Raw genomic sequence first — 23,765 nt, forward strand, 5'->3', positions numbered from 1 at the left:
CCTGAAGTGACACAGCCCATCAAAGGCAGACAACCTTTATATGACCTCAAATCCAATGATTGAGGCATTAAGAAATTCTTTACACTGTATTTACACCTTTTTCAAGTACAAGCAGGCACAAATGGAAATGATGTAAAGGCTCTTTCCCCCACACTTCTGATTATTTGCTCAGATACTAATTCACAAAATACAAATACATCAGGGATGTGGTAATGGCTGGGTGCAAGGGCCAAGGTTTAGAGCCTTCAGTGACTTTTTTCCCCCTGTGGCCAGGCAATTTCCTATTTCACCTTGCTGAAAAAGTGATCAGTGCAGGATTAAGTACACTCCCAGCAGAGACCAAAGGATTATCTCTAGCTTTTATAAACCGTAGCTGGTACAGAGGATGCAACCCTTGAGTTTCTTTTCTGTGGTCAGAAATGGACTGGAATTTGGCAGGTTTTTTTGGTCCCTTGCTTCAGGGATGACTCTGCCCCTGCTTATGATCTTAAACCCAGGCGTAGTCACATGCTCACATTATTTTTGACCCTCGGAGGCATTTGAACGTGTAATCCCTGGACACAATGATATAGAAATTTTCTTCCAGTTCCCACACTTTATGATCATTTAATTTAGAGTTACTGAAATATGTACCCAGATCCGTCAAAACTTTAAAGAAAAAAGTCTCACAATTTTTAAAGCATAGACTGTATGATCTACAAATACATCAATCAGTATTTGTGGAAAAGGGAAACAGGGATGTGGCATCTCCCTAGCATTTAAGTGGTGTGAAATTTTGTATTCTAATCATTAAGCAGTTGACAGATGCCTACCAGACACCAATACTTGAACATGGCCCTAAGCTACAGCACAGAGAATACAAGGTGGATTAAAACTCTTATTTTCTTTACCCACATGGAAGCACTTCATCCCATCTGCAGATTAAGGAAGTATCCTTAGCCTCTAAACTGGTGATGTGTCTGAAAACTGACAGATGAGTTTTCAAAATGATAATATGTTTTTTCTGTAAAATAAAGGAATTAAATTGTAACATGTCAAAAATTCCTACCCATGTCCCTTTGCAAGGAACTGCCTTAGGAGAAAGGGGAGTTTTACTGCTTATTTTCAAAATAAAAGATTACTCATCATACCCAAGAGCCTCAGGCAAGGTAAAATGTAATCGGTCACAACTGCACAGACAGCCAGACAGAGAGACAGACACAAACATACACACATACACACTTGTACATAATTAAAAATAAATGTTAAAATTTAAATAATAGAGTATTTTCTTCTCTGCCTTAAGAATTAACCTCAAGAAAGTCACATTGTTCCTCTAAACACCAAGTACAGAAACTATTCTCTAATTTGATGGCTATCATGCAAAATTTGTCTCTCCTACCACAAAGGTGACACTCAAAAGCACTGCCTCAAGACATTGACTCTTAGGTGTGGTCAGTGCTGTTCAGTAAGCAGGTGTCACTCTCTAGAAAAAGGGGCTGGTACTCAGTGACCATTATCCTTGCCATTATTTTGGCGAATATAAGGGCACTCCCAGCTCTGTCAACTGATACTTTCTAATATGATTTCGTTTTCACATAAATGTATGAGACATCAAGTAACAGGGCAAAATGTCCCAGAATATTGAATAAAAAACATATCTCAGAACAAACAAATACCAGCTACGAAAGTGGTTTGAGTCACTTACAATAATGTTTTTTCTCTGGGCTTCTGAACTGCACAGCTATGGGCAGCTTTCTATTGAAGTCGTTTGCATTGTGAAATCATCAAATATCTCCTATGAGTATTATATGCCTTCATTTCTCCATTTCCTGTGCTGGTCAGCTTCCTGTCACTGCAACAAAACAACTTCAAGTTGTATCTTTGAATTTCAGTTCCACTGTCTCTAACCACTTGACTCATTATTTCTTGGCCTGTGGTGAGCAGAACACCACAAAAGCAAGCATATAGTGGAGTGAAGTTGCTCACCGTGTGTAGCCAGAAGCCAGAAAGGGCAAGAGACAAATACACCATTATTGGGTGCATCCCCAGTAATCTACTTCCTCCAACTAGTCTGAACCTCCTGAAGTTTCTGGTACCTCCCAGGAGCCCATTGATCCACAAAACATTAGATCCTCTTGGTCCACTGCACTAAAGACCAGTTCATCAACATGTGAACTTTCATAGGTTGTTTTAGAGAGATTGTTTCCCCCAACAGAGAAAAAGTACATATTAAACAAACTGGAAACCAAATGTAAAGATGGAAGTGACAGTTGCAAAAGTCACTTGTGGAGCAAGAGTTCAGACAGGGCAATGGCCTGAGAGCTACAGGTGCCTTGCTGACTATATACTCCCACAGTGCCATTCATACAATATCTATGCAACCCTACTGTCTGTTGAAGTTGCTTATCCACTTTCTCGGCTGTATAGTGATTAGCTTCTCTATTGTATTACTCATTCTTAGTCCCCTAAGGCAAGACAGAAATCCTAGAGTCTAGCAAACAGATAGTAGATCACTGCTCAGCAAATAAAGACATGAAACAAAGGCTGACATGTTTAACTGAATTGTGTGTGACCTTGCAAAAATTCATCAAGACACAACTTCAGGTTCATGATCTGAAGCTTACTTTTTAACAAGAAAACTCCAATATTTTAACCATGTCACCTTTTATTCGAACTGTCATTTATGTCCCCAAAAACAAGTATCCTATTTACTTAGTTTTTGGAAGATCTTTTCTACAGGAGTTTTAGGGAACCTCTTAAGGTTATCACATGGAGAAAATGTACAGCAGATTCAGCTGAAAGAAAGGACCTTAGGCTGGCTGGCATCACAAAGCTTTGTTCATCTTTCCTGCAGCCCCATGAGTAAAACCATCAGATCTCCAATGTATAGATAAGTAAACTGCAGCAGACAGAAGAAAGGCTGGGCTGAAGGCTAGACTTCAAGTCCCCTCCCCCAACCACCTGCAGCTTTCAGCAAGTCATTTTTGGAGATTGTTTTTTAAATAAGCCAATAAAATCCAAAAAATAATATATAACAAATTCAGATTTATTTTTAAAAAGATTCTAACAAACATGAATTGCAAAAATTTAAACATAAGGTCCATGTTTAACATTACAAAATGTTCTGCCTTCTATCGAAATAATGGCACTGCAGATATAAAAGCCTTCCCCGCTGTCTTAAAATCCCACTCTACAGAGAGCTACATATGATTCCCTGGAGATTTGCTACAAGAACCTCAAAATTATTTTATAACTGATCTCTTTATGGAAACAAAGGGTGCACAAATTTATATCAGGCTTGAACATATTTTAAGTCAAGTGTCATAATTCTATTGCCAATATTTGCTTCAAACTAGCTGGGAGATCTATTCACTAGACTATGTTCTCCCTGGAACTCTCTGTTTCCAAACTGGGGAAAATAAGAATGTTTTCAGTGGTGGGAGGAAGGGACTGGGGAATCATCAAGCTATTAGTGCTACAACTATGCCTGCTGTTCCAATGGATAAAGACATCCACAGGAAGCTGAGACTTGCAACTATAATAACTTACTAGGAGATGTGTATCATCTTCTATACTTCAGAATTTCTCACTAAAATCCTGTTCATACAACTGTTCAACTCTCCATCTCTGGGAAATTTCTACAGCTAAGTCGCCACAGAAGGCAGTATCTCAATTGTCCATGGAAAGGTGGATGCAAAGCTAGGGGTCGTCCTGCTCTATAAAACCACCAAATCATTGACAGCATTGATATGGGAATATTTACGCAATCTTAATTCTCCAGACTTTAATGTGGAAAGACTAATGTTTATTGATTTGTTTGCTTAGTTCTCTGTTTACTTTAAAGATTTTCCTTTTGGAAAAATTTTGCTGTTTTAAGGATAGACCAGTATTTTTAAATTGGTCCACCAAATGGCAAGCTAACAGATTTGAAACCTTGAAACCACTTGTCATCTCTTATTCACCACACCCGTAAATCAGTCAGGGGTGTTTTCCCAGTGTCCCTGCATCATGAACAGAGTATTGAAAGAAGGTAGTAATTTCTTTACAAAGTGGTGTTTTGTTTTATTTTTCATGTGTGAGGGATTAGCTATTTTCAGTGAACCAATCTCCTTACAATTATTTTTATAATAAATCTGTGATATATCATTGATTGTTATTTCATTTTCTCAAAGGATTTGCCTTCCAGGGTTTGATATGGACAGTCCTGACTCACCTGGACTCCATCTGTCTCCACCAGGATGCTCCTGCTCTACACTTGTCTCCAAAGGGAAGTAATTTTACCTCCTGTTCCCAGATCACCCGAGTTTGCAGTGTGACTAAATATATTGTAACAGCTGTAACTGAGCCTGGGAGTTTTATTATCAATACAAATTGTAAAGGGGTGTCATCATAAAAATCATCTTCAATACTTAAGTATCACAGAGGAGAAGAGGTGGGAAAGACGTCAGTCTTCTGATATCCTGGGTTTGGGTGTTCTGATTCCTTCCTTGCTAGCAAAGGCGGTGAATTTAACACTCAGATTTGCTCTGACAGGCTGACAACTGATATCACAAGACCACAGCTAAGAGTGGTTTATTACTTTTAGGGGGATTTATTTAATTCAGTCTCACAGCCTGAGGGTGGGGTAAAGATTTAACTTGAAATTAAATTCCAGCAGGAGACCTTTTAATATAAGAAAAATGGGCAGAAGGATAAATGACATGCTCAATTGCAATGATTTAGAAAAAAAGGGATGGTATATTTAACAGGGAAGAAAATCCCACCAAATCATTTCAGTTGTATGATAGAAATAGAAAGTGAAGATGAACCAGGAATGATGATGGAATTCTAAAGATAATATGCTAAAGGAAAGTTTCTGTCACACTAAAAATCTTTTCATCCATGAAGGAAAAAAAACCTACCAGTTTATGAGTGTTTTCCATCAATGTCTGAGTAAGTTGATTGGAAAAAAACTCACAGACACACACAAATGTTTTTCTGTTGTTTTAACTTTAAACTACACAATAGTTCTTGATGAAACTGTAGAATTCAAGCAAAGCCATGAGGAGTAATAACAGTGATTTTAAGGAAAAAAAAAAACAGGAATGTCTACACCCTAAGCTTCAGAGCTTAAAATGGTCCCTTAGAATAGGAAGCTGAGAAAAAGGGAATTTTGTCCTAATATTCAAGTCAGACAGGTTCTGTGAGGAGGAGAACGTGGGAGTTCAAGTGCTTTGAATCCTCTGCTTGCCTCTGAGAAAGGGATGTCACTGACAAAGAGCATGAGACAGAAGACACCTCGTGGTTGGCATATTTTGGAGCATTTGTGAAGTTCTCACCTTCCCAGGCAGAATAGTTTTGGTTAAGATTTTCCATGAAAAGATGCACTGTCATCAAAACTATTGATCTGAAATGGTTCCTTTGAAGGCAAACTTGATTTTTCAGACTTTTGAGATGCAAATGCTTAAGGAAAGATTGGGACAGAATAAACAGGGACCATTTGCTTAACTCTATCCAGTCCACACTTGGGAACAGGAATCCAAACTTCACCAGCCTGTGCCCCATGCTTCATCTTCATCTCTGCACCAAGTGTGGCAGCTGATTCAGTCATAAAGGTTTTATCCCTAACCATACGCCATGTCTGTATAGCATCTCTCCTCCCTTTAGGAACCCAAGTTGTCATGGCTTTGTTGGACAACTTTGAAATCCCACACATGCTTGCTATGGTCTTTTCTTCTCCCTATTTATTAATAAAACCCTGTGCTTGTTCATAAAATCTATATGATTGGCATGTTGCCTCTCACCTGAACGCAGCATTCCTCACAATGTCTGACTTCAGAAATCTACGTCTGAGTAATTGTTTTATGCCATTTCTTTAAAAAGAAGATTTACTATATTGGCTTACATGAAATGGTCCAGGTAATCCAGGAACGGCTTTCTCACACAGGATAGGCTAAGGTTGCACTATTTGTTCATTCTGCAAATCTCAGCAGTGCCAGTCTGGTGCTGAAGGCCTAGGGGATTCATGGAGAGCTGTTGGCCTTCAGTCTACAATAGAATCCTGAAGGAGCTGTGTGTTATTGATGATTAATTTTGCAGCAACAGGAGATGAACTTCTCAGTAAGAGTACAAGCAAGCAGGCAAATAACAACATTTCCTTCTTCCTTGCTCCCATTTACGTTGATTCTTCCAACTTCAGATGCTGTGATTAAGAAAGGCCTTCACAGGGATGCCCGAAGACTTGAGTTTTAGTTGATTCCAGATCCAGTCAAGTTGACAACCTAGATTAATCATCACATAGGCTAAGGTTATAGTGAGACATCCTACATAATGAATACTTAGGTATAAATGCCTTCATAATCACTCATCACCTAGTGAATACTGTTCAAAGTTCTCAAATTTTGGTATGCTTTTGGACTCTACCACCATCTTTAAATGGAACACAAGAATCAATATAATGCATGCACGTGTGTGTGTGTGTGTGTGTGTGTGTGTGTGTGTGTGTGTGTACACTCAGTAAGTGAATGCGGATGTGTTCTTGAAGGTCAGAGGACAACCTTGAGCGTTGGTCTTTGCCTTCATCATGTTTGAGACAGGGCTTCTTGTTTTTATACAACAGGGTAGTTGGCTCACGAATTTGTCAGGCATTATCCTGTCTTTGACTCCCATTTCCCAATAGAAGAGCTAGTACTACAGTATGTCCACTATCTCTTATGACTTTATGTAAATGCTAGAATTCAAACTCAGGGCCTCACACTTGCATGGCAAGTACCTCATCTACTGAGTCATATTCCAAGACCTCTAATATCATTTAAGTGCACATTAGGCATGGGCTGATTAGCAGCAGCACACAATTCGAAAATTCATTGAGTAAACCAACAAAGTACTTCATCTTGTCCAAGAATAATACCGCCCTCTCTCCCTCTTCACACCTACCACCAACCTATGGGAAGCCCCCTGACTTTTGTGAGTTCTTATTTTGCACTTTAAATAGAGGCTTTATTTATTAACTTTAGAATAATAATTGTCTGACATTGCTGGCATATTTGCCTCTGTCTATGGCTTGGGAGGCAATTCCTCGAATATGGTTCTGTGAAAACTAATAAGACATTATTTTTTAATTAATGGTATTTTAGGTACTGGTGGCTTTTTCAGAGACGAGTTAAAGTCATTAAGCAGGAGCTGGGTGTCCACTCAAAGCAGTATTCCTGAGTGATCCGATAATTGAGTTATCACCTTGCTTTATTCTACAGTGAAGCTGTACCCAAGCCCTGCCTGCTGAACAGCATAACCAGATTTTAGGTTAATTAGTTCCCAAGTGTCCAGTATGTATTTATACCATCAAAGGATCAAGAGGTCCACGTTTGAGTGTGTCTAAAGCCGGAGTATCCCGTCTGTTGAAATCAAGTGTGAGCATTTAACTCAGACATTTCTCTGCCACATAAAAAGCCAAATGTTTCTGAAGTGGTTGTACAGATGCATCCCCATGCTGAAACTTCGGAGGGAGAAGTTAGAAGTTGCCTTTTCTAATCTTTTATCCAATGGCATTATGTAACACTCTCCTAAAATTCTTTAAGTTAAAACACTGTAGAACAGAAGCTGTGTGGAAGCTGTATATCTCTTACCTAGAAAATACACTATTGACCAAAATTATAATATTGAAAATATACTAATAGTTGATATTGGCAGATAATCTATTTAAAAGCTTCTGTCAAGCAAGTTAGTGGAAAAATTTTAACTCACTTCTGTCCCTAGGATAGTTCTAGCATTCTAGGGACTAATTGAATGCCAAGACACTGAGAAAGAGAAGTTACTTGTCCCAAGGTTGTCTGAGCATACATTTCTCCCTGCCTTGAAAACATTACAATCCAACTTCCCTTTGGTAATAAGTCCCACTGAGGGCAATGGGAACTTTTCTGCAAGAATGTAAGATCTCCAAGCCTCATTGCTACTTACCCCCAGAGGACAGCTGTCCACATGCTTGTCAAGATTCGTCTGTGAAAGGTTCACCCACATGGCAATAGACAATGATTACATCACAAATACACTGTTAAAAGACAGCTCCTTCCCTGTGGTATGAATTGGGACTATAAATTAGTTTGTCCTTGGAATATTTTTACTTATGGAAAGAATACAACTGTCCTCTTATTATTTTTTCAAGCACAGTTTATGATTATTGAAACCTTAATAAACTGACAGATGCTAATTTCCATTTCCAATCTTCTTAATGTATGTTTCTTAATGGGAAGTTCTTACGAAGCTTCTAAGTTCAATTCATGCGGTGGCTTAGATATAATAAATCCCCAAGAACACCCACAAAGTCTCACCAAAATCAGTTTCAGTAAAATTCTGTTCATAGACTTTGGGAGGATGCATTTCAGTTCTTTCTGTCTTTGAAGAGACGAAATCTTGAAAGGCACACCTTATTCTCCCTGCCCTCTTTTTCACTGTAAAAGACCAAGAAGTAACCAAGTGAAGACAAATGTGAACATGCTCATGTTTATAAAGGGACTGAGGAAAATGATAAATAAGTAATGCAGTTCAACTTCCTTTCAGTAATGAAAGCCTTTTAAGGTAAAGTGGGGAGCAGGTTGTCTTGAGTCCCAGTTGTAGTGCGGATACAATGAAAATCCATTTTAACCTATACTGTTAAAAAATAGTCCCCTGTACAAAAATAATTCATTTTAAGTTAACATTTGTAGTTTATCTATCTTTTATACTCTTCCCAGTTCTAACCAGCTTTACCGTACTCTAAAAGAAGCAGTCATCTAGTTCCCTCTACCATAGGTACGACACATTCATAGCAATGCTTGGCAGCGGTGTGTTAACCAGAAAGCAAATGTTAGCAAGAGGAACTTGAAAAAGCCTGCCTCCTTCCATAACTTTCAGCATGGCTGTTGATCGCACTTCTTTTTCTTTTTTGCCTTGCTTTTGCAGTGCAAAAATTTTTACGACTTCTAAGCTGCTTGCCCAAGGACCCTAAAATAAACCTTCTATATTCTCCTTAGAAATTCCCTCTAGGATCTTACCTCAAATTTCTCTCCTTTTTTATTTATCAATACATTTCAGTATTGAAGTAAGTAGATAAAGAAGCAATTTTAAAAAGTAACTTTGAGCCGGGCAGTGGTGGCCCAAGCCTTTAATCCCAGCACTCGGGAGGCAGAGGCAGGCGGATCTCTATGAATTGGAGGCCAGCCTGCTCTACTGAGCGAGTGCCAGGATAGGCTCCAAAACTACACAGAGAAACATTGTCTCGAACCACCCCCAAAAAAGTAACTTTGAAATCATTTATACTATGATTTTAGATTCACTGTGGTATTTGAAAAAGCCAACTTTGGGTTAAATTATATTGAGAACAGGATGGTGTGAAACCCAGCTGCAGACTACTCAGAGGCACTATAGTATATGAGATTCCTTATCTGAACTAAGGGCTCTAGTTTGGAAAGATCATTCATCACTTCAAGTAAGGTCCAAATTTTCCAGTAGCATGAGCTTAATAATAATGACTAAAGCAATTTATTCTCAGTATGATGACAAAATCATGTCATTTTTTGTATGGGGGTGTTAGTGGGGAAAGCAGTGCTTACACATTGGCCCTCTGTGAGGAAATACATGACCAGATGGAATTTTGGAATGGAGGACTATGCAAATAACAGCATTCTGGTTACCCACCCCAACAACAGGAAGGCAAGTTGATGTTTGAGTGATGGAAAGGGCCAATGTATCCCAAGATACATCTTCTATGAACCTGTCTTCCCAGTACTTTACTCTCGTTGTTGCCTTCCTGTCCCAATTGACCTACTTGGTATGTGATATTGGACGATAGTGTTCATCAATCAAAAGTTAGGTTTTCTCATTTATAACTAGAACTAATATTTCTGAATAATGTTGTTAAATTGTGTAACATAAAAATGATTTAAGACAGTCAGTGTTCAAGATATAATAAAAAACCTTCCCAAATCAACATAAACACTGAACTACCAATGTTTTTACTTAAGTAAACTCCATTATTCTTAAATAGCTTTGCATCCCAATTTCCTTCCTAGAATCTTAAACCCTACATAAATTATTGCCCACCTTCCCATCCAGCTAGAATGAATTTCTTCTATTCTTCTCTTTTTTCTATATACTAGATGAAGTTTTGTCATATCCTGTGTTCAAAAGTCTTAATTTATGGAAGACATTAAAAAATCTTATCAGGAGAACATAGATTAAATTTTTCTTGTAGTTCTCATATAAGTTACATCTTAAAACTATTTCCAGAAAAAAAATCTCTTAAGTTCTTTGTAGATTTTGGAGATCAGCCCTCTGTCAGATATGGGGTTAATGAATATCTTTTCCCATTCTGTGGGCTGCCTTTTTGTCTTTTTGAGTATGTTCTTTGACTTGCAGAAGCTTCTCAGTTTCAGCAGGTCCCATTTATTAATTGTCTATCTCAGTGTCTGTGCTTCTGGTGTTATGTTCAGGAAGTGGTCTCCTGTACCAATTTGCTCAATGGTACCTCCCACTTTTTCTTCTAAGACGTTCAGTGTGACTAGATTTATGTTGAGGTCTTTAATCCATTTTGACTTAAGTTTTGTGTATGGTGATATACATGGATTTATCTGCAGTCTTCTACATGCCAGCATCCAGTTATGCCAGCACCATTTGTTGAAGATGCCTTCTGTTTTCCATTGTATAATTTTAACTTTTTTGTCAAAAACCAAATGTTCATATGTGTGTGGGTTAATATCAGGGTTTTCGATTCGATTCCATTGGTCTACCTGTCTATTGGAAATAGGTATGGAGATTCCTCAGGAAAATGGCAATCAATCTACCACAAGACCCAGCAATTCCACTCTTAGGCATATATCCAAAAGATATACATTCATACAACAAGGACGTCTGTTCCACTATATTTATAGCAGCACTATTTGTAATAGCCAGAACCTAGAAACTACCTAGATGCCCCTCAACTGAAGAGTGAATAGAGAAAATGTGGTACATTTACACAGTGGAGTACTACTCAATGGAACAAAACAATGGAATCTTGAAATTTGCAGACAAATGGATGGCACTAGAAGAAACCATCCTGAGTGAGGTAACCCAGTCACAAAAAGACAAACATGGTATGTACTCACTCATATATAAATTTTAGACATGAATCAGGGGAGTGGCAGTCTACAATTCCACTACCAGAGAGTCCGGGAAACAGGAAGGACCCTAAGAGACATATGCACGGTACCCCAGAGAAGGTGGAATGAGACAAGATCTCCTGAGCAGATTGGGAGGGAGGGGAAAGGGAGCCAGGAAAAAGAGAGGGGGAGAAGAGGAGGGGGAGAGGAGGACATGGGGGAGCAGGAAGTTTGAGTTGGGAGAAGAATAGAGGAGAGAAGGATGAGAGATACCATAATAGAGGGAGCCATTCTAGGTTTGAGGGGAGATCTGGCACTAGTGAGATCTCCAGAGATCTACAAGGATGACACCAACTGGCAAACTAAGTAGTAGTAGAGAGACTAATTTAAATATCCCTTCCTTATAATGATTTTGATGACTATCCTATATACCATCCTAGAACCTCTATCCAGTGACAGATAGAAGCAGAGGCAGACACCCACAGCTGAACACTGAACTGAACTCCTGGAACCCAGTGACAGATAGGGAGGAGTGATGAGCAAAAGGGTCAAGACTGGGCTGGTGAAATCCAAAGAAGCAGCTGACCTGAACAAGGGAAAGATCTTGGACACCATCCAGATAGCTAAAGGCCAGCATGGGACTGATCAAGACCCATGTGGATGTCAGTAAGGAGACCTAGGCAATCTATAGGGCTTTGGGTAGTAGATCAGTATTTATCCCTGGCACACACATGGACTTTGGGTGTCCATCCCAAAACAAGGGATGCTGTCTCAATCTGGACACTTGGAGGAGGACCTGGGCCCTCCATAGAATGAAATGATAGACTCTAGAGATGCCCCATGGAGGGCCTTAGTCTCCATGGGAAATGGAGTATGGATTGAGCAGGGGGTGGGGGGGTTAGTGGGAGGAGGCAGGCATTGAGGGGAGGGAGAGGGAGCTGGGACTGACATGGGAAGCAACCTTGTTTCTAATTTAAATATATAATAAAAATGTGTTTCAAAAAATCTCTTAATTGTGTTAGTCTTAAGAACAGTCTTTATTGGGCAATTAATTTACTACCCAGTATCATAGCTATATATATTTGGTTTGCTTATCTTTAGAACATCAAGATAGCATAATAAAGAGAGACAAACCCTCACCTTATGTCTAAATTTGAGGGGACAGTGTCACGAGTGTGACCCAGTCACTCAGCATCTCAGAGTACTGGTGCCTCTATCACAGCTCTGGGAAGAGACACCACATAAACTCTGTGCACTGTTATCAACAAATATAACTGCTCTACCTCCTAAAGAACATTGGATATGAAAGGCATGAGGCAGGGAATTACAGTTAAAGAGGCATCATTATTCATTTTCCAAAGTAAACATTCTTAAACAGGACAGCATTATGGCTAGTGAACTCTTAACAGTAACAGCAGCCCAGTTAGAAATTGCAGACAGGTATGCCTTTGCAAATTTAGAAGTGACACATACTTAAGCATGGTTAAAAAAGAATTGGAATGCGCCAAGATGAAAAACATGGCTGGATCCTGTAAATTTAATTTTTTTTCAAGACAGGTTTTCTCTGGGTAGCTTTGGAGTCTGTTCTGGAACTCAATCTGTCCAGGCTGCCCTTGAACTCACAGAAAGCCACGTGTCTCTGCCTCCCACATGCTGGGATTAAAGGCATGAGCCACCACCACAAGGCTCTAAATTAATTCTTAATGTCCCTAAAGTCTTTGAGGAAAGTTGGTTCTCCACTTCTTGCCTAAATTGTACCTGCACATTCACAACATCTAATTTCTAATTTGAAAGTGACCTGTGAACTGTTTTTCATGTTTTGCTTCCAGCTCTTTTCTTTTTCACTGTATTAGTTCATTGAGAATGTCTTTAAACATATTCAATTCCTAACCCCATCCCTCCCAGATTCACCCTCATGGTTCAGAGACAGTAAGGAGCACTATTTAACTGCTGGACTCTTTCTGAGCAGCTAGCATACCTCCTGTATTTTGGATCATAATACCTGACATTGACAACACAAGCAGATCCATTTTGTTCCTGGTTTTGTTTGTTTGTTGTTTTTACATTTACCAGCCTCAACCATGATAGTATAATATACACCCTAAAAACATTTTGTAGTTTGGATTAAAGAAACAATTTGATTTCCAATTCTACTTTTTTCTAGTTTCAGGACCTACATATCCTTTTAAAAATTGCTAAATTCAGAATGTTTATGAAACTTCCTACTGCAGTATAGAAATCCACTAGAGTATTAAGGCATAATGACAGTATTTTTCTATACCCCTGAAAATAAACTGTGCCTGTGTAGCCTGTTTGGGTGATATTTAAAGTTATAAGTAGGTATTGCTCAGGGCACTAAACCATGACATAACACGGCTTTTTAAATTTCTTTTCTCTTCACTAAAATCTGAATATTACCACTCTAACATCAAAAACTAGTCTAAGAACAAGTTTTGGACATTGAAATAAAATGCCATCAAGTAATGATGTCCTGTTCCAAGAGGAAGTGATATCTGATTTTCTAAAACTTCTCCTTAGAAAATGCCAAAGAAAAAAATCTAGTGCTGAAGGCAAGCTCTGCAAAAAAAAAAAAATACTGTTCAAAGATTTGTAATAGAATAAAAAAGAGATTGTTCCACAGACCTTTAGACTTGTAGTTAATGAAATTGCATACATATAACTTGTTTCTTATTTAATAACTGTATTTCATTTATTTTATCATCTTTATTTAAATACTTTATAGATGGCTAGAAGAAAGTGGTCACCTTACAGACATAAATCATAACTACAACCAATTGAAAGAAAATAATATTGATATATTTTGATTTCTAATTTTACTCTCAACTTTCTTAACTTTCAAAACATATGAAACTGACCAGTGCTTCATATATTTTGAAAGTTAATATAGTTTAGATTTCCAAGTATGTCACACAGCGGAAGTCCTATGTAAATACTGTAAAGATTATTAGGTTAATTTTCCCTAGATAATTTTGTGATTCTGGGTGAGTGTAGTTATTTGAACACTTAACCACGCAGGTCTACATACTAGAGTCTTGTCCCTGTCACCATGGTATGGAGGTGAAAGGGCTTCTTGGACATGATCAGATCACGGGTCTACACTTAGAAGTGAGTGTGTTCCTGTTAGTGATGAATTATTTCCTAAAGACCTGGTTGCTACAAAAGAGCAAGGTGGGTTCATCTCCGCTCTCACATCCCCTCTCTCAACCATGCTCTCTTTCAAACTCTTCCCATCTTGGGCCAGACATTGCCTTTAGAATCATTTGACTTTCCCATCATTGGCCAAACAAGCTTCTTTTCTGTGTACACTACACAGTGCTAATTATATCACTATTCGAATGGGAAACAGACTGAAATAATGACAATAAATTAAATAAAAACAAAATTTAGAGATTTATTCAAGGTAAATAAATGCTTGTTCAAAATCCAAAAATCAGTATAATTCAATTCACAATTGATATACAATTTCCACTAAAATATTGGATATGTGGTAACATTTGTATTTCAATAAAACAATTTTTAGTATAAGCATATTCCATGCATATTTGAGTCATTCTGTGAGGGCTAATCTTGTTTGTCAACTTGACTGAATCTGCCATCAACTAAGAGACGTATACATTCATGGGTCTGTGAGTGTATTTCCTAGAAGGATTAAATGAGGGCCCAAAACATTTTCTTCTAGCTTCCAGCCTAAACATAAACATACCCCAAAATAGCTGTGTTGCCTGGGGCTGCCTGTCTTTGCTCCTTGCTGGTGAATGTATCTATCCTCTTGTTGCTAATACTGTTGGCATATTCACTGACATCAGAACCCAACTTCTTGGCCATCCACATGGATTGAAGCCCAACCATTCTCAGGTCTTCAGAACCATGTTGGGACGTCCGTTGAGGCATCCAGCTGAATTAAGCAGATGCCAAGTTCTCATCCTCTGCCTCATGCAGAAAGACACTGATAGACTACCCAGTTCATATCCTATAAGCCAATGTAACAACTCTGTTTATGATATATGTTAATCCTATCAGTTCTGTTTCTCCAGACAGCCATGACTAATACCATACTTATACTGTTCAAAGATTTGTAATAGAATAAAATTCAGATAATTGTTGTTTATCTGAAAATCAAATTTCACTGGTAAAAATCTATTTTTTATTTTCTGAATTGAAAAATTCTAAAAAACTAAATTATCATTAAAAATTTAGAAAATGAAGCAAAAAAAACTTCCAAAACCCCAAAGATTGGGGTAGGAAAATAAGAAATAATGGGAAACATATTCAAAATATAGTGTTAATATTTGGGCTCAAAGCAAAGAAAAGCAAAAGCATATGAGGGGAGAGGAAACAGAATGAAAAGAAAAGGCCCACACTACCATATATCAGAACGTTTGTAGAGGTCTGGCTTTAAACATGGCTATTCTGTTGCAGAAATAGATACATAGGGCTGTAAAGCAGCATGACAAAGAGAAGCACCCTTGTGGGAAGTGCAGCATTTGTTAGAGGTGACATCGTGAGTCAGATGTCAGTGCTGAGTTTTCAATAAAACTCACTTAATAGATTACATCCACAATGGAAAATAAAGTCTAATTATTTTAGACTTTATTATATTTCTTTGTGGAAATATTAAATTTTAAAACAACAAAGTCTAGAATAGTAAATCAATTATCCATTTGAACTCAATATGAGAAAGCACTACCATAAGTGGAACACAAATATTCATAATATTGTTATATTTGCATAAAGGGATGAAAAATAAATTTTAAAGGAGAGCTTCAAAATAAATTATAGCGTTTCATTACATATGGCCAATGTTAGTCATTGTCAAAACCCAATAAATATAAGTAAAAATAACAGTGAAAAATAGATCTGAGACACCAAAAAACAATAAAAGAAGCATATTTATATTTTATGATTTTATATTAAGTATGAAAATTTGTCCAGTTTTATTAACAACTAGCTAAATGAAAGGTAAAATGCACCAGATTAACAACAAGAATAAAAAAATCTGAGTATGATAAGTACTGTCTTAGTTCACACATAACAGTATGCCAAAATCAGTTATATGACTATGGAAAATTGATAAATACCTGTGGCATCTTATTAATGTACCAATGGAAGACATGCAGTAATTAATAGTTATCATAAGAAAACATTAATATTGAGTTAATGATTTCAAGGTTCAGAGAATAAAGTCTGAATAATTTTAAGCAGCACATGACATGTTAAATAAAAACAAATATTACTAGGGATGTGGACAGACCAGAGTTCTCCATCTCTGCAAACACAGGTGTGTGCTGCAACTCTAATCTTGAAGTCAGCATGCACAATTCTAGCAGAAGTTGATGTGTGCAATTCATCTCTTAACAGACAGAATACAATCCTAAAAATGCTATGATTTCTTCTTCTATAAAGTTCTGTAGCTCAACCATACACACACATTTCTGGTAAATGTCAGTTAATCTGTTAATCTGAAACAAATGGAGTGTGTAAATTGGCATCAAAGGTCTGCATATCCCAAACTTTCTGTGAAGTCTCTGATCTGTCTTCTTGCTTCCAGACTGTTCCAGAGAAAGGACATGTAACACAGAAGAACCTGTTCCTGAATGTCTTATGTTTTCTTTTGCTTCTAAGAGGGTATTTTGAGGGGTTGGAGCTGGTAGGTGGAGGCATGGAATGTGGTGGCATCTTGTCTTGCCTGTGAACTGGCATGGTGGCCACACCCTTTGGGAGTAGTTTCAGGTGCAGACATGACCCATTATAAGGTGGAGGAGGGTCTGGTTCATTCTCTCTTGGTTTGCAGAAGGACAGAGACTGCATCTTCTGGAACAGAAAGACTGAGGCGGTTATTTACTCTTATCTGTGTAAGTGCTTCCCTAATAAATACATATTTATCACCTATCTTGGCTCTGGTGGACTCATTTAAACCCTGCCTTCAATGGAAAATATCATTTTATGTCTTGAGTGAAAACAGGATCCAAGGAAGAATTAAATGTACAAATGTTATCTATGATTATGCCTGTGGAAGATAAACAGGCTAGGACAAAGGGGTGGGCAGTAGAAGTCGTCAGTTTGTGACACTACACATGCTTATAAAGGAAGACAAGAATGAAAGAAAGACGTTGATGATAGTTACATCTGAAAACATTTTGGCAAATCAAGATATTGTATTCTGTTTGTGATGCTTTCATCTGCAGTTCCTGTTCACTTACTCAGATTTTCTATTTCCAGAATTCCATTCAGTTGTGTTTTATGTATTGCTAAATTTTAAAGTATTTCAACTGTTTCCTTCACCTGCTTGATTTTTTCTCATCTTTCTTTAAAAGATTTATTGATTTCTTCCAATTTTGTTTGTATTTTCCTCAATTTCTTTAATGGAATTTTTCATTTCCTCTTTAAGGTACTCTATCATCTTCATAAAGTTATTTTTAAAGTCATTTTCTTGTGCTTAAGATGCTTAGGAATATTCAGGTCTTGCTGTTGTTGGATCACTGGGTTCTTGTGGTACCATATTGTACTTTTTGTTGTTCAATGTATTTTTACACTGGCATTTACACATACGGGTTTGGGATGATTATAAGTCTGGGTGTTGATTCTTGTGTTATCTTGGTTGTATGAGTATTTGTTCCTTTATTATCCATTTCCTTTACTGATCTCTAACCTCAGTGGCAAAGGGTTCTGGTGATTGGCAGGCATTTAGGTCCAGCAGAGTGTCTCAGCTGAAGATTGAGAAGGTTTGGGTGCCTATATCCAGAGTATCCCCCTGTTCTTCTGACTGGTGTGGGCTGTACCTGTGCCTCTGGAGTCTATTCTTCCAACTGGTGTGGGCTGTACCTATGCCTATGGAATCTGCTGGAGTTTTGGGGAAGGACTAGCCAAGAGCAGTATGATGAGGTGGGTGGGTTTGGGAGACAGAGTGGGTCTTAGGGGAACAGGATCCATTAAGTGGAGGCAGTGGTGGTACAGCCTACACGCAGGTCTCTAACCTGCGGGCTGGTTGCCAACTTTTGCTTTTGAGATGATAATATAATTATATTTCTCCTTTCCTATTCTTCTCTCTATATCCTCCCATATAGTCATCTTTCCTCTCTTTAAAATCTAAAGCCTCCTTTTTCATTACTGTAAACACATCTCTAGACGGTCATGTACAACTTTCTCCTCCAGACTAGGCATCTGATAACACTACCAATATTCCCAATTCCCCCAATATTTCTGTTCAAGTTTCATCTCTGAAAGTGAATATCTGTAAATGGGCTAAGACCCGAGTGAGTCCCAATTCTCTGTCACACAGTAGGTCTACAGAAACGAGTGGTCCATCCCTTGTTCTGATAGCTGCTGCAAGTTTGACTTCTTTTACTCAGGAATGGTGACAGAAAACCTCACCCTCTTGGATACAAGCCACTGTACTCTGGGGTCCTGGGACTGCAGAAGTACTCCAGGGAATCCTGTTAAACTTCTTCCTTAAAGAAAGACTCCCTCCATCCCTGAAATGTGGAATATTCCTTTACACTGTGTGAACACATGTCACTATGATTGGTTTAATGAAAAAGCTGACTGATCAATGGCTAATCTGGTAGAGGTTAGGCAGGACTTTCAGACAAAAAGAGATCATGAAGAAGGAGAAGAGGCGAGGGAGTCCACAAGGAGATGCAGAGGAAACAGGGGGTGAACTTATCATACTAAGAAAAGTTACCAAGTCACGTAGCAGAGCATCAATAAGGAATATGGGTTAATTTATAATGTAAGAGTCAGCTACTAAGAAGATTGAGCCATTGGCTAAGTATTTATAATTAACAATAAGTCTCTGTATGTTTATTTGGAAATTGGCTATCAGGAAAGAAAAGTCTGCCTACACTGCCATGATAAGAATGTAAGCACAGTGATGCATGCTTTGTCTCCAGAATCTATATTCTCACCTTCAACTCTTTCTCATACCTCATCTATAGGACAAAGGTGGGTAGCCACATGAAAATCTATATTTGTGGCCATTGCCTCTAAAATTCCTGATTTCCTATTGGTGGCTTCAACCCTACCTGAGATATAAAGTGTACACTTTAATACATTCTTGAAACCTGTGTTCTGGCACACATCAATTTCACTTCTCAGGTATAACTCGTTAATGTTTATTAAAGCATATTATGGAGTTGGGGTATGTATTTTAAAATTAAATAATATAAGTAGCCATGAGACTGAATAAACAAATGTATATGGTAAGTTATTTGTAACCATGACTTCCCAATTTTATGTGTATGTGTATAGGTCTGTATGAGTGTGAATCAATGTAGACAGCTGCTTATAAAGGCCAAGAGGTCATATTCCCTGAAAGTTATAGGCAACTGTGAGGTTCTAAGAATGGAGGTTCTAAGAACCAAATTCTTGTCATCTGGAAGAGCAACAGCTACTCTTAACCACTGAGCTATCCTTCCAACTCCCAGGATTTCAAATTTTTTAAATAATAATCACTTGGAAAGCTTACCAAATCACAAGAGGTGGGAGCTACCCTTGGAATTTTGGACTGGGCATATCTGGTCCGGCCCCCAAGAAGCCATATTTTCAAATTCTGCAAATGTCATGGGGTTCCAAACTCACATTTTGGCAAAGTCTAACATATTTCAATTAGATAAGATGTCATTTGTGCCATAGATTCCTTGAGTTTTGATAAATCCACTAACAATTGAAATACATTCAATATAACCCAAACATGGGACTAACTTAGAAACACAGTACACTATGAATAGTTTCCTGCTTCTCATCATTTTGCACAGGGTTAGTATTATGATTCACACATTGCCAGTATCATAACAGATCAAAAGTGAATAAACAATGAGAGCACTCATACACCACTAGCAGGAATGAAAACTATTCCAGACACTCTGGAAATCAGTATGGAGAATCCTCAAAAAGCCAAAAAAATAAATCTAACATATGACCCAGCTATATCATTCTTCATCATATGCTCAAAGAACTCAGAATCCTACTCCATAGATGCTTCCTCAACAATGTTCATTCCCATTCTATTCACAATAAACAGTGGAAGCAACCTAAATGTCCTTTAACTGATGAATGATAATGAAAATGTGACTCTTAAGCACAGTGAAATTCTTTTCCACTGAAAAGAAAAATGAAATCATAAAATTTACCTGTAAGTAAATTGTACAAGAAAAGGCTGTAACGTGAATGTTTCTCATGCCTGGGTAGATCCCACTACCCTTCTCTGCCCCAAAGAAACACGCTGACACTATATTAGCTGTAAGCTGTTGTCTGGTAACTTGGATTCTTATTGGCTTGCTCAATCTTAACTATCCACCCATTTTCTAATAATCCCGGTATTTCCATGTGTCTTATCTTATCGGAGAAAAGATCCGGGCTTCTTATTCCATTGGGATCTACATCATGTCTACTCAGCATCTCTGCAGAGAAGAGAGGAGAGAGCAATTTTCTGCTTGTCCCTCTTACATACTGATTCTGCCCTGCTATGTCACTGCCTGGATTACATGGCGACTTCTCTTCACGACATTTCCCAGAATCCTCCTTGTCTTCAAGTACCACCTATCTTGCTTTCCTATTGGCCAACAGTGCTTTATTCATCAGTACAAACATACACATAAGAACATTCCCCTGAAGACAGATCAGGCACCAGTGTGACCTCTAGTGATCTAAAGGGATGACACCAACTGGCAAGCTAAGCAATAGTGGAGAGACTACCTCAAATGCCCATTCCTGATAACAAACTTGATGTCCATAACCATTCTAGAGCCTTCATCCAGTGACTTATGGAAGCAGAGGCAAACACCCACAGTTAAACACTGAACTGAACCCATGGAACCCAGTGACAGAGAGAGAGGAGCGATGAGCAAATTGGCAAAGAATGGGCTGGCAAAACCAGCAGAGACAGCTGATCTGAACAGGGGAGAGCTCTTGGACACCAGACCGACAAATGGGAGGCCAGCATGGGACTTATCCAGACCCCCTGAATGTGAGAGTCAGTGAGGAGGCCTGGGCAACCTATGGGGCCCTGGGCAGTGGATCAGTGTTTACAAACAGACATCGTGTGTCCATAACACAAAGAGGGATGCTCTCTCAGCCTGGACTCTTAGAGGAGTGCCTGGACCCTACCCTGAGTGAAATGACAGACTCTAGATATCCCCTATGTGGAAGGAAATGGCGATAGGGTGGGAGGCTGGGGGGGATGGTGGGGGGGTGCAGGAGGAGGGGAGGGAGAGGGAACTGGGATTGACATGTAAAACAAGCAATTTAAAATTAAAATAAAAAAAGACTGTATCCAGTGAGATAAGCTAGACCTGAAAGATAAATGCTACATATTCTCTCTTCTATGGTTTCTAGTTCCAAGTCCTCTGCTGTAAGTATACAACAAGGATTAACCACAGAAACTGGAAAACTGTAATCAATATGGTCCATAGAGATGGCATAAGAGGATTCAGGTGATATAAAAGGATAAATGGGAAAACTGAGAAGGAAATTTTACTTTGGGAAATGATAGTGAGATCAGTAACAAAGGAAAGGAAGGACAGAGGAAAAACAATGCCAGGAATGTTGACAAAGCCTCAAGAGATAGTATTATTTTATAATTACCTAAAATTGTACAGTATATTAGGATGGCCATGCTTCCCTCGAGAGCCATAGGCTATCTAATCAAACATGAGACAGCTCCGTTCCAATTATTGGTCAAGGAAGTCCAAGTGACTCCCTAATTATGTAGACTATTGCTGTTGCCTTTGGTTGTCTCTCAGAGATTGAAGGCAAAGGGTTGGAAAAGTTTAAAGGACTTGGGGGAGAGGAAAGAAGATGATCAAACTATATTGAATGAAAGTTTTAGCTTGTTATATTTTACTTTGTTTTTTGTTGTTATCTCTTAGATCAGTTCTTTTCTAATGAGAGAAAAGGGCTGGATTCAGATGGGAAAGGAGGAGAGGAGGAACTCAGAGGAGTAAGGTAGTAGAGAATATAATCAGGATATATTATATGAGAAAAAATCTATTTTTAATAAAGGGGGAAATTTTAAATGTACTACTTGGATAGATGTATAATACTGAAGTTTCTTATCAACTGCTTCTGAATTTATTGAATTTTGTTAGTACATATTTATGTCAAATAATCATATTAGTTTAACAAAATGCAGAAAAGAAAAATTTGTTTAAAAATTTTAAATAGTACTTTAATTGTACATATTTTTCAACAAAAATTCAAGGGATTAGATTCATAATAAAACATACTTTTTATCAAAGAAACATCTTACTTAAATAAAAAAGGATGAAGGACACATTAGTTAAGGAAAGTAGTTCATAGACAAATGGGCTCATAGCACACATATGGAATCATAGAACTCAGGAGGCAGGAGTATGACCTGAACACAGGGCCAACCTGGGCTACATATATAAACACAAGTTTAAATTGGAATATATTTATATAATTATTACATACATCACAAAAAATTGCTAATTAATTTGGAAAATAAAACTCCCTAAGGAATTTCTAATTGCTGTCCATATTCCAATCACCACATGGAATCCTAGCATTCAAGCAGTCAAGTTTAAAGAAAATGTTGGGTCATCCTGGTAATATAGACTTGGAATCACTGTCAAAAAAGCAAACTGATCTGGGTGGGTTGGTGCCTAGTGATCTATAACCCATATACTCGAAAAGGGACAGAGTGCCAGGAGCCTCAGGACAGCCCTTCTCATATAAAAGACAAAGGAAATAAAAGCTCTGATTGGGCAAATAAACTTTCCAGTGGAATTAGCTCTATTGCTCCAGTGGGTGCTGAAATCTGCAAACCAACACCAGGATAGGACTTACGGCCCTTAGGAAATATGAGCAACCATTACTCCACGACCATACATTGAGAAATTCCAAGGATATTGTCTGAAAGGCCACCTCTTCTTTGCAATTATAATTCCCTGCCCTTGACCAAGGATTCTTAGTTCAAGTGTCACAGGGTTTGTGTGGACTCATGTTGTAACTGAATTTCAACCAGTCGTCGGTTGCATCAAAAAAAGTCCTCAAGGACTCGTTGCCAAAGCTCCTCAGCAGATGGACCTGGGTCTTGAGTATGCTCTGGTTCTTGGTCTGCAGCTGCTATGAGAAGTGGAGCTTCAGGTGAGGCTGCACCTCTGGCTAGTGGTGGGTCACTTGGTGCTTCATTTCCTTCGAGTAGCTCAGGGTGAGCAGCTGAATCATGGGAATTGGTTGAAGCAGAATCAGCTGTAGAGTTTCCACTTGTCTCTGACACTCCTTGCAGCACGTTGTGAGGATTCTTCTTTTTGTGCTTCTCAGGTTGGTTCTTGAACCAGACCTGGATCTGTTGCTCTGTCATGCCTATCCTTTGTGCCAGCTCCACACATTCACCCGGGCTTGGGTACATGCGCTTATCAAAATAATTTTGCAGTAGGAGGTTTTGTTGCTTGGAATATGAAATGCATATTTTATTCTGGCTCTCTGGAGGATTGGGGACAACTTGCTGGTCTCCATATGCATCGGTACTCTCCAGAGATTCTAGGGAATCCCTGACACTACAACTCCCTGAGGAACATGAGGATAACAGGGGACTTGGGTTGATTGCATGGGTGCCCTGTGGTGAGAGTCCTGGGTACATTAGGGGACTGGGGTAATTACAGGGATTTGTTTGCATTGATGGTCCTGGGGACACTAGGGATCTAAGTA

At 38.5% G+C, this 23,765-nt stretch overlaps 1 long non-coding RNA gene across 6 annotated transcripts in view; it reads right to left on the bottom strand.

The window, feature by feature from the left end:
* Positions 1-23,765, bottom strand: part of LOC121140651 — a 123,197-nt gene that overhangs the window by 52,667 nt on the left and 46,765 nt on the right. Inside the window, exons 3-4 of one of the 6 annotated variants that reach the window (XR_005877569.1) lie at positions 8,289-8,408; positions 5,867-6,242 (exon numbers count right to left, since the gene is read on the bottom strand). The exons of the other annotated variants lie outside the window; for them this stretch is intronic. This is a non-coding gene — a long non-coding RNA (uncharacterized LOC121140651). The remainder of the gene's footprint in view (positions 1-5,866; positions 6,243-8,288; positions 8,409-23,765) is intronic. 6 annotated transcript variants of the gene reach the window in all.

Source organism: Mesocricetus auratus, unplaced genomic scaffold (assembly GCF_017639785.1).
Source record: "Mesocricetus auratus isolate SY011 unplaced genomic scaffold, BCM_Maur_2.0 Super-Scaffold_4256, whole genome shotgun sequence".
Lineage (NCBI taxonomy): Eukaryota > Metazoa > Chordata > Mammalia > Rodentia > Cricetidae > Mesocricetus > Mesocricetus auratus.